Source organism: Eutrema salsugineum, unplaced genomic scaffold, assembly GCF_000478725.1.
Source record: "Eutrema salsugineum unplaced genomic scaffold, Eutsalg1_0 scaffold_25, whole genome shotgun sequence".
Classification (NCBI taxonomy): domain Eukaryota; kingdom Viridiplantae; phylum Streptophyta; class Magnoliopsida; order Brassicales; family Brassicaceae; genus Eutrema; species Eutrema salsugineum.
Window position 1 is genome coordinate 37,436 of NW_006256789.1, and position 11,690 is coordinate 49,125.

General features: G+C 43.8%; 1 non-coding gene across 1 annotated transcript; it reads left to right on the forward strand.

Moving 5' to 3' along the window:
• The first annotated feature begins 6,856 nt into the window (after positions 1 to 6,856).
• LOC112086000 lies at positions 6,857 to 6,963 on the forward strand. Its single transcript, XR_002899236.1, has one exon. It is a non-coding gene; the product is annotated as a small nucleolar RNA R71 (small nucleolar RNA).
• The last annotated feature ends 4,727 nt before the right edge of the window (positions 6,964 to 11,690 follow it).

Below are 11,690 nucleotides of genomic sequence, written 5' to 3' on the forward strand. Positions count from 1 at the left end.
GAACTCGGTTGGTGTATCTGATCGCAGGGTTTCTGATGCAACTCGTCTTGCTCTTGCCTCCCAAGTAAGGTCCAAAAGCGATTGTTTCCCCCAAGGCAGCCAACTCTTCTTTTGGGTACACAATCTTGTCAAGCGAGCTTCCGTTCCTTTCAAAACCAAATATCTCATCAAGCTCCTTGAAACTGACCTTGTAGTGCACGTTTTCCATGTCAAACTCAATGTGGCCGAATCCTTTGCCATGTAAGCGCTTGGGATCTCTCTTGGGGTAGATGCGACCTCCAAAGTGGCAAGAAACTGTTGTGTGATCCCCTCATAAGCAACATTGCTCGTCATAAAGAACTCGGCTAAGCCCATGTTTTGTAAGATGAGGGTAACATCATCGAGTATCTCAAGTTTCCTCAACAACTCCACATCAGAAAACCGACCTTGAGCCACTCTTATAGAGTTAAAGTGGTCCAAGTACTCCTCAGTAGTTGGGAAATGCTCTTCCTCGGGTTCGGGCTTCGGTTCCTTCTTGGTCTTCTTGCCACAGTTGGCTTTATGAGGGACAAGGGCTCTGAGCTCGTCGTCATCAGATCCAACGGCTGCCTGCTTCCCATTCTTCCTTGATTCAAGAGCTGGTGCCGGAGTGAGCTCGGCGTTCCTTGCTCGTTTAGCAGCTGGCTCGCCTTCCAGTCTTGTTGAGGGTTTCTTGCTTGTTCCTCCATTGCGTGCCACGGCCACGGCTTTTCCTTTTGTACCTTTCCTCTGGACCTCGCTTTTGTTCGTCTCATGAGCAGGAACGGTTCGTTCGCCGGTCATCTGCAAGAGAGACTCTCAAGAAAACCGTTAGACTCAAGTATATCGCTAAGCACATATATCTCAAGATGGCAAGAACAGAGTTTTTTCTCTAACAAGACTGGTCTTATAGCTTCTTCAAACATCAAAGATATTAACAATAAGCTAGAACAACCGGAGAGAGACAAGATATCAAGACAGATTAGCTCAACAACTCAGTTCACCATTAAAGCCGATTCCAAGCGCATTTTCTCAAGAATTTTAAAAACTCAAGAACAAATGATTTTCAGTGCAAAGACCAGTTTTTCATGCGTTGTCTATCCTGATGGAATTTTTAAAATTGTTCCCAAAGGCCAATATGTTCTAAAAGAATTGATTCCACATTTTACAAACATTTAAGCTCGCAAAGAATGAAGGAAAAAGATGAGTTCTTTAAGATGCAAATACCTTTGGGAATCCAAGATTCAAGCTCAGTGAGATGCTTATGCAGAATAGACAACACCCTAACGAGTCTAGAGCACTTGGAATCACGTGAAATGAATGAGAAATGAGAGAGTTGTGTTCGCGAAATGCAGAGAAAAGAGTGAAGAAGGCAAACTCTGCGTTTTAGCTCGGTATGGAGGCTGGTATGGGCTGGAGCGCGCTTTCCAGCTGGCATTTGGACTGTTGTGGGACTGGTCCCCCCTTCTGCTCCAACTCCAGCCGTTGACCGCGCCAAAAACCGTCTTGACCGGGCGTTTAAATTCAAATTACCGCGCAAAGCCTTCAAATGGACGCGGTAATGGAATGACGTGGGACGTACGGTCTAAACCAATTTTTCTCGTGTTAACATGAGCGGCCTCGGCTTGTTCCACCACGAGGGCACCAAGCCGAGTGGTTTGAGTTCATGTTAACGAGTAATTATCCGTGGCCTTCAAGTCTTTTCCTTAGACCGCGCAAAGCCTCTTCTTCGATCTAAGTGTTCCAAGTGTTCTTGTTTTTGTTCGTTCTTGAAACCGGGCACCTCGAGACGCTCCACCACGAGGGCATCATGCCAAGGTCACTTGTTTTAACAAAGAACACTTGGTGCTTGGGGCTTAAGCGGGTTGGCCTTGGTGTAAACTAGTCGCGGCCTCGGATCGAGGTTTTTGACCGTTTTAAGTGAACATCGTCCCTCGGTATAATTATACCAAGGTGTTTACACCGTGAGCCTCCCCCACACTTAGTCATTTTACTACAGCACTCTCAGACACGGCCATGATGAAAATAAGTCGAGGAGTTTAGTTGAGGTTCTCAAGCTTTTACTCGGTAAAAGGTGACCGCGGTATGAATATACCGAGGGTCGATACCGAGGCTATGAATACTTTTTGACTTAAATCATCAGGCCGTGTCTTTTTCAAGCCTTTTTTCACTTTCAGCCTCAAGGCTCACTGTCTAACTCCTGAAACACTTAACAAACCCTTCAAAAAGCTTCAAATAAAAAGAAAAAGAAGATGAAAAACGAAATATGTACAAGGATAAGCTTGGGGTGTCTCCCAAGAGCACTTTGTTTAACGTCGCTAAGTTTGACTTTTCATACCTTTTCAGGCTGATTCTGGTTCAAGAAGAGGAACTGAGGTAGCTCCCTCTCTTGTTTCTGATGCCAAGTAATGCTTTACCCTCTGACAGTATACCACAAAACCTTGTCCATCTTTTCCTTTTAACACGACGGCTCCATAAGGCATTACTTCAAGAATTGTGAACGGACCGGACCACCTAGACCTCAGCTTCCCAGGGAATAGCTTAAGCCTTGAGTTAAACAACAGAACTTGGTCCCCTTATTTGAACTCTCTCTTGTGTATCTTCTTGTCATGGAGCGCCTTGGTCCTTTCCTTGTAAATTTTAGAGCTTTCAAAAGCGTCTAAACGGATCTCCTCAAGCTCATGAAGCTGTAAAACCCTCTTCTCTTGTGCGGTCTTGATGTCAAAGTTCAGAAGTTTTACTGCCCACAAGGCCTTGTATTCCAATTCAACCGGTAAATGGCAGCTTTTCCCATAGAGCAAGTTAAACGGCGAGGTTCCAATGGGGGTTTTGTACGCGGTTCTGTAAGCCCACAAAGCATCATCAAGTTTCTTGCTCCAATCCTTCCTAGATGAGCTCACGGTTCTTTCCAAAATCGCCTTTATCTGTCGGTTAGAAACCTCTACTTGGCCGCTGGTTTGCGGATGATAAGGGGTGGCCACCTTGTGCTTTACTCCGTGCTTCTTCAGGAGACTCTCAAGAGTCTTGTTGATGAAATGGCTTCCCCCATCACTGATAACTACCCTTGGAACTCCAAACCGTGGGAAAATGATACTCTTGAAGAGTTTTACCACCACTTTTGAATCGTTGGTTGGAGATGCAACCGCTTCAACCCATTTACTCACATAATCCACCGCGACAAGGATATACTGATTCCCATACGAGCTTACAAAGGGACCCATGAAGTCAATGCCCCAACAGTCAAAGACTTCTACTTCAAAGATTGGATTTTGGGGCATCTCATTCCTCTTGGATATGTTACCGTGCCTTTGACAAGCTGCACACCTCGAGACTACATCTTGAGCGTCCTTGAACATAGTCGGCCACCAGAAACCGCTTTGTAAAACCTTGGCAACCGTCTTGAATGCACCTAAGTGACCACCATACGATGAACCATGGCATTCTTGTAGCACCGGATGGATCTCTTCTTCGGCCAAGCATCGCCTATAGAGATGGTCCTTGTTAAGCACGTAAAGATACGGCTCATCCCAATGATATCTCATCACATCTCTAAAAAACTTCTTTCTTTGATAAGTATCAAGATCCGGTGGCTCTAAACCGCAAGACAAGTAGTTCACTAGATCTGCAAACCATGGGAGGCTTCTTTCCCTGATTGTGTTGGCCTCCTCCACTTCTAAGTAGGACCTGACTAGCATGAGGGTTTCCTCAGGTAAAGCATCATCTATGGGGACCTGTTCTTCAATCCTCAGCCTAGAGAGGTGATCTGCGGCTCCGTTTTCAATGCCCTTCTTATCAAGTATCTCCATGTCAAATTTTTGGAGCCTTGTCCACCTCAATGCCCTTCTCTAATACCTTGTGTCCCAAGACAATGCCTTCTTGGACCATGAAATGGCACTTCTCCCAGTTCAAGACAAGTCTATGTTCCTCACATCGCTTTAGAACCTGAGATAGATTAGCAAGACATTCGGAGAAAGAGGAGCCGTATACAGAGAAATCATCCATAAACACCTCAACTTTCTCTTCAATTAGATCATAGAAAATGTGCATCATACATCTTTGAAAAGTGGCCGGTGCATTACACAAACCGAAAGGCATTCTCCTAAAAGCATAGGTGCCATAAGGGCAAGTAAATGTTGTTTTCTCTTCATCTCGGGGGTCTATGGGTATTTGAAAGAACCCCGAGTAGCCATCAAGAAAACAAAAAGAATGATGATTAGCTAGCCGTTCAAGCATTTGATCAATGAATGGTAAAGGAAAATGATCTTTTCTTGATGCAGAATTCAATTTCCTATAATCAATGCACATGCGATGGCCGGTTATAGTTCTTTGGGCCTTATCGTTTTTCACCACCGTGATCCCACCTTTCTTGGGCACAACGTGTACAGGAGATACCCACCGAGAGTCAGAGATTGGATATATTATCCCTGCCTCAAGGAGCTTTAGTATCTCCTTCTTAACCACCTCTTTAAGGTTCGGGTTAAGGCGACGTTGGTGCTCAATAGAGGACATAGCTTGGTCCTCTAGGTGGATCTTGTGGGTGCATATTTCAGGAAAGATCCCTTTAATATTAGCCAGGGAATACCCTATGGCTCTCCTGAATTTTCTTATTTCACTAAGCAATGCAAGTTCTTCATGTTCAAGCAAGCTATCGTTTATGATCACAGGAAAAGTGGGGTTTAGACCCAAGAACGCATACCTGAGCCCTGTTGGTAGAGGCTTGAGCTCAACAGGGGGTGCATCAGCCTCATTCCAATCAGCATCAAAGCTGCATTGGCCCGGAACAGCTTCCTCGGCCTTTTCTTTGTTCTCGCGCGGTTTACCATCGGCCTCGGCACAAGCTGTCACGGCCATGATATTCCGAGGTGTCGTCTCCTCTGTACCCTTGGACCCCTCGCTGTCTAAAATGTCGAGGCCACTCTTCTTAAGCTCTAGAAACCTCGTCTCAGCTCCAAGTTCCTTCGATTGGTCCAAAAGAAGCTTGTACACCTCGCTTTCATCGTTCAAATACCCGTGCTCGCTTTGTTCCCGTGTTAAGACCACTTGTAACGGGTCTTCTGCGTTTAACTACTCTAGGAGCTCATCAGCTAGCCCCTCCATAACTTCCACATAGAAAACCTGACCTTCAATGGTCGGTTTCTTCATTATTTCCTTCACGTTGAAGTTCATAGTCTCGGAACCGATGTGTAGTTCAATCATACCCCCTCTCACATCGATTATGGCTCCTGCTGTTGCTAAGAACGGTCGGCCCAAGATAATGGGGTCTAGTGGTTCCTCCTCTATCTCAAGAACTATGAAGTCCAAGGGGATTTCTATCTAACCGATTCTCAGAGGTAAATCCTCAAGCAACCCCACCGGTAGTCTAACCGATCTATCAGCTAATACAAGAGAGATCTTGGCCGGCTTGTAACTTTTGTATCCCAGTCTCTTGGCCACCGTGTAAGGCATTAAGCTCACAGAAGCTCCAAGATCACATAAGCAGTTTGAGAACTTCAAGTGACCTAAAGCACAAGGTAAAGTAAAGCTGTCCGGATCGGATAGCTTTCTTGGTATAGATCTTCTTTGTATTATAGCGCTGCACTCATGGCTCAGTATTACCATACTCTGGAGCTCCTTTGTCTTGTTGAGAATTGCGTCCTTTAGAAACTTTCCAAGCTGAGGTATAGCTAAGAAAGCATCTATGATGGGTAAGGTCAGTTGCGTGTTCTCCAAGTGTTTCTCAAAGACAGCCTTGGCTTTGTCTAGGATTTTCTTTTTGAAACGCCCTGGGAATGGTATCTTGGGTTGGTAAGGTGGTGGTGGGACGTAGGGCTTTTCAAGCTCAGTTGACTTCTCCACCTCTTTTCCTTTGTCTTTAACCGGTTCCTTCTCAAAAACCTCTTCTTTACGCGCATCATCTGAGGCTGCATCCCCCTCTAATTGCTCATTGGCCTCAATGAGCTTTGTCTTAGGCCCTGGAGCTTGTAGTTCCTTACCACTTCTTAATGTGATGGCGTTCACATACTCCTTGGGGTTAGGCTCCGGCCTACCTGGTAAAGTCGGGCCTCTTGATGATGTAGAAGCTTGGTTTTGCTTAAGCTCTCGGATATCTTGCTGCATTGTCGCGTGCTGGCTCTCCACTCTCTGCTGACCCTGTAATAGTTGCTGTAAAATCCCACAGACATCGGTTCCCATCTGATTCTGACCTGTTCCCTGAATCTGTTGCTGATTACCTATCTGCTGCGGATTGAACCCTGGCGGAAACTTGTGTTGCTGCGGTTGGCTGGTGAAGTTGTTACCCTGATCCGCTTGATTTTGCTGAGTGTAGCCTTGCTGTTGCCCACTGAACTGTTGCTTGGGATGAAAGGTATTCTGAAAAGGAGCTTTTTGAGCATAACTTTGGTGTTGTTGTTGAGCAGGGTACACTTGGTCTTGAGGGTTAGCTACATTTGGGTTTCGGTATGAGAGGTTTGGGTTACTGTTGTAGTTGTTAAACCGCTGATACCTCTGCTGATTCCCTATGTAGTTCAGCTCCTCTTGAGTTAGACCATCTTCATTAACATTGTCAAAACTTGGCCCTTGCTCATCAAACTCGCCTACAAAGTGTATTGGCTTTTGAGTCGCCATTAAAACCTTGTCAAGCTTGCTCTGAAGCTCTCTTATATCCTTCTTCATGCGCTGTTCATCACTAGATCCCTCTGAACGGTTTGCCCTATCAAAATCCTCTCCATACGTGTCATTAGACATGGCCAGGTTTTCTACTAGTTCCATTGCCGCATTGATCTCTTTCCCAAGAAAATTTCCATTTGAAGCTGTATCGAGTTGGTTTCTGATCTTGGGGAGTGCACCTCGGTATAAAGTACTCAAGAGGGATGCCTCTGAGAAGCCGTGGTGTGGGCATTGGTTAGTATAGCTCCTAAACCGTTCCCAAGCTTCACTAAAGCTCTCGTTGTTGTGTTGCATGAAACTTGAGATCTGATTCCTTAGCTTAGCCGTGCGTGATGTGGAAAAGAACTTTGATAAGAACGCAAGTTTACACTGCTCCCATGTTTGTATAGAACCCCTCGGGAGGTTGTTTTCCCACTGGTGAGCTTTATCACCGAGGCTAAATGGGAACAAGCGTAGCTTGAAGCTATCTTGTGAAACGCCATTGATCTTGGTTAAGTCGCAAACCCGAAAAAACTGATCTAGATGCTCTAGAGGGTCTTCTCCGGCTAGACCGTGAAACTTCGAGTTCTGCACCATATTGAGCAGGGAAGCTTTAACTTCAAAGTTGTTATTCTGAACCAGTGGTGCCTGAATCCCGGCTCTATATTGGTGCGCATTAGCTCGGTCATTTTCTCCAACAAAGACCGGAGGAGGTTGTCTCTGAGCTGGTGGCGGTGGCGGATGAACATGGTGGGCCTGTTGCTCGTTTCTATTCGCTTGTTGTTGGTTTTGCTGAGCAAGCCTCTCGTTTCTTTGAACTTGTTGTTGGTTAACGTAGGCTTGTTGTTCATTTCTTCCTGCCTGCGCCTGATTAGCCGGAGCCTGATGCTCGGCTTCTTGAGCCTGTTGCTCGATCCTTTGCTGTTCTGCCATTCCAAGCCTTTCAAAGTACCGTTCTCTCTCGCGAGCTCGCCTCTCAATTCTGTTGATGTTATTGTCGTACGGTAAAGGCGGTTCTGTGCTACGAGACCTGGTTTTCATACACCTGAAATCAAAACAAGAACTTGCAAAAGAGTCAGCAAAACAAAAGAAAGTAAAGTCTTGATCTTAAGAACAAATAAAAGATTAATGCTCCCACAAGCCGGCAACGGCGCCAATTGATAACTAGGAGTTTTCACTTTTTATAGAGGTTATCAATACCCCTGTCCTTGTAGTACAAGGGGTTATCAAACAAAACTTGTAGTGGAGACACTAATCTATATTACTTGTGATCTTAAGTCAAGAGAGAATGATAAGGGTTTAACTAAACTATTTAACAAGTGAATAACCATGTAAATTAAACAAGAGATGCGATTTAAACTAAGTAAAGATGCAAATGATAAGCAAATGGTTCGGATGATGATAATATATGATAAAGGCAGAAGCTTTAGACAGGATACTTGACTCGGGTGCTTCCAAGCTAAACTAATGGGTTAATGAATCATTTTATCAAGCGATTTCATTTAACTTTGAACTCAAGGCATGTTAATCTTCTCATGAAAGTATTAAACATCTAAATTGATCCTCTTTTATACCAAAATCCCTTTTGAGAAGCACAAATCAGTCAGCAATAAGATTCAGTTCAAAAATGTCATTTAAGAGAACAAACTATCACTCTCGCGATGAAAGACTCTTAAACCCTTAACCGAGTGGTTCAGACATTTCTACAAACACTTTTGATGCGAGATATGTCTCAGATCTGAACCTCAAGTGATGTTCTTGGGTCCAGCCTAGAGATCTCGTCGGTTAAGGAATGAAACATGCAAGACTAGACACCTAAGCCCACTAATCTATCTTGAAAGCACCCTAATCTACCTATCTAAAGCCGCTTAAACGACTACTCTCTGATCATAACGAGCTCACTAAGTCCTTTGCAAGACGTGTAGCTAGTCATGATAAGGAGTTTGATGCTGGATGATAAAAGGAATAAAGAAAGAACAAGATTATGATGCAAAAACGAGATATCGGATTAGATTAATCAAATTTCACAAAAGAGGCAAGTTCTTAAAGCTAAAAGATGATAAGAGATAAGATGATTAGGTTTTTTGGTCCTAAAATATATTTATAGCAAAGGGAAAGTGTCGCGGGTCAGCCCGGAACAAACCGGGTACTTGATAGTAGGAATTTTTCAATCCTTGATCAATTCCTCAACTACTCATGTCATTGTAGCACTTGAGGTATCAATCCAAATGGAGAGATTCTAGACACTAGAACTATGAGGATCAATTCTTAATCCAAGTCTAATAAGCAGATGAGTTGGTAACCAAGATTATCTAAAAGCATATAACAAAACAAGCAAGAACAAACAGTAATTAAGAATTAAACAAGCAAGAGAAACTAAACAAACACTCAAATTCAAATAAAAAGAAAGCTAAACCTCTAGATGTGATCATTGATTAGGGTGCTTTAAATGTGAATTCATGATGCTAAGCAAACAATGCAACACTTGCAAATCTTTAGTCTAGACTTCCAATTCAGATTAATTCATTCTCATGACAGAAATCCCTTTGTTAATTACCAATTCAAGACTAATTCCCATTAGTGAATAAGCAATTAACAAGCATAAGGTTCCAAGTCTAACATGACCAGACAGCCTCTTTGTGCATCAAAATAAGAGCTAAGAAAGACTGAATCTTATACAGAAAGATAAAGCAAGCATCACATGATCTCAAATTCCAATTAACTTAGAACTCTAATCTAGATTAATCCTCTCATGAAGGCACTAACCTCTACACTAATCCATTTTCAAACCAAATCATCATTTGTGAAATATGAATCAATGAGCATTAAGAAACAGTTCTAATATGCCATTCATGCATTTAACAATCATTCCCATGACATTAATGCATAAACCCTTAGTTAGCTTTCATTCAGGCATTTCATCAAACACTTTTGGTGCATGAAAAAAACCCAGATTCTAGACCCAAGTGATGTGCAAGGATCTAGCATTAGGATCAGCTAACTAAGGAAAGGAGAAGAGAATCTAAGCTTAAACAATCATTAATCTACATCTAAGCACCCTAATCTACACACCTAGAAGCTTAAAAGATGACTACTCACTAATCATGAAGAACACATCTAATCTTTTGCAAGAGATGATGTTAATCATGATTAGAAGCAGAAATGAGATGATGAGATGATGAGAAACAGACTTAGATTGATTAAATCCTTGAGATCTCTCTTAATCAAAAACGTTTTTACACTAAAAAGGAAAGAAAACTAGAGAGAAACTAAGAGAGAAGATGATATCTCTTGGGTTTTTCTCCCAAAAAACTATATATACCTAGTGCTAATGGACCGGGTCAGCCCAGGACAAACTGGGTACTGACCCGGCTCAGTTGGGTCAAGTGGAAATCCTGCGGGTCAGTCCAGTATGTCCCAGGTCGCACACCTAAGTCGCAGTAGATGAAGACTTGTCTTGTGAAGCCTGAATCGCCTTGTCTTAGCCGCACGCCTAAGTAGGAGTGTTTTGCGAGTGTTGCTGCGGCTTGGTCTCCTTCCTCTCCAACTCGCAGGGCTAAGGCGGTTTCTGGGGAATGTACAAACTGTGCGGGTTGGTCTCTATTGCACCTAGGTCGCAGGCTCAAGTCGGAGTGATTTGCGAGTGTTGCTGCGGCTTGGTCTCCTTCCTCTCCAACTCGCAGCATCCAGAGCAGCTTAGACCACTTCGCATTCCGGAGAGTGTAACTCCTATGAGACTTGTCCGAATTGAATGATTTTGGTTGCAGAAGACAGAGGACTCATTTATCTCCAACTTTGGTGAAGAAAGCTTCGGTGCTTGGGAAGTGTAAGGCTTCCTGGAGGGCACATCTTTGCAGTGCATGTACACGACCAGAGAGAGGCGTCTAGACATGTGTCCATTCCGGAGACTGTATCTTTCTGCTCATAGATCCGAATTGAATGCTATTGGACGTTCTGGAAAGAAGACTCAAATGTCTATGGTTCTCATGAAGGACCCGGAAACTAAATCGGCCTGGAAGTGCACCGTTTTGCCGAGAAACCCAAAATTGTTCCTTTTCACCATATTTGATCATTCCAACTCCATTTCTTCATCTGAATCATATCCTCCACTCCAAATTGGCTCCAAAAGCACCTGTTTAACACTCCAAAACATGGAAAACTCTCTTGGACCTAATGAAATCTCCTAAGTCCTAAAACAATGCCTAAAGACCTAAAATGCATGAGATAAGACATGATTTGGACTAAAACATGTACACTAAATGATGCAATTTATGAATATATCAGTACTGAGCCGCCTTCTTGGGTTGATGGGTGAGTGCGACGGTGTGTCGGAGAGTGAGGCCGAGGTCTTTATGTCGAGGAGTGCACGTGAGTCAGGATCCAAATGAAGGTCTCGTGAAGAACATGTCAAGAACATGCATGAACCCTAGTCTTTGATCCATCTTCACGTGTGTGTTCTTGAGCCGTCTTGTTCTTGATTCTGGGTTTGTGATAAGGAACCTCGCCATAAAATATCGCGGGGCTTGGTAGTCGAGGGGTTCGGGAGAACAGAGTCCGGCATGCACGCTGAGGCCATTACACCGAGGTGCACGTTCAACACTTAGTCGTTTCCAGCTTCATTTCTTACGTGTGCATGCCTTGATCCCAATACACCGAGGCATCGGCATGAGGTCTAGTCCAAAATACTCCCAAGATATGAGCCTTGACTTGAGCAATGCCGAGGCAATGATGCCGATGCCTGAGAAAATACTTAGCGCATATACGCAACTCATTTAGGCTCGTATCTACCATATTTCCTTCAACACACGACTCCAATTGCTCTGAGACCAGTTCCATAGTCAAGATGACTCAATAAGCTCGAACTTTGGTGAAGAAACCGTCAGAGCTTGGGAAGTGGAGGGCTTCCTGGATTTCACATCTTTGCGCCGCATTGGATTCACCGGAAAATAAGCTTTTGGACTGATGTGAACTCCGGAGACCTTATCCTTCAAACCATTGATCCGAATTGAGTGATTCCAAACGTTCTGAGAAGGTCTTTCATAGATCTCAAACTTTGATGAAGACCGGGC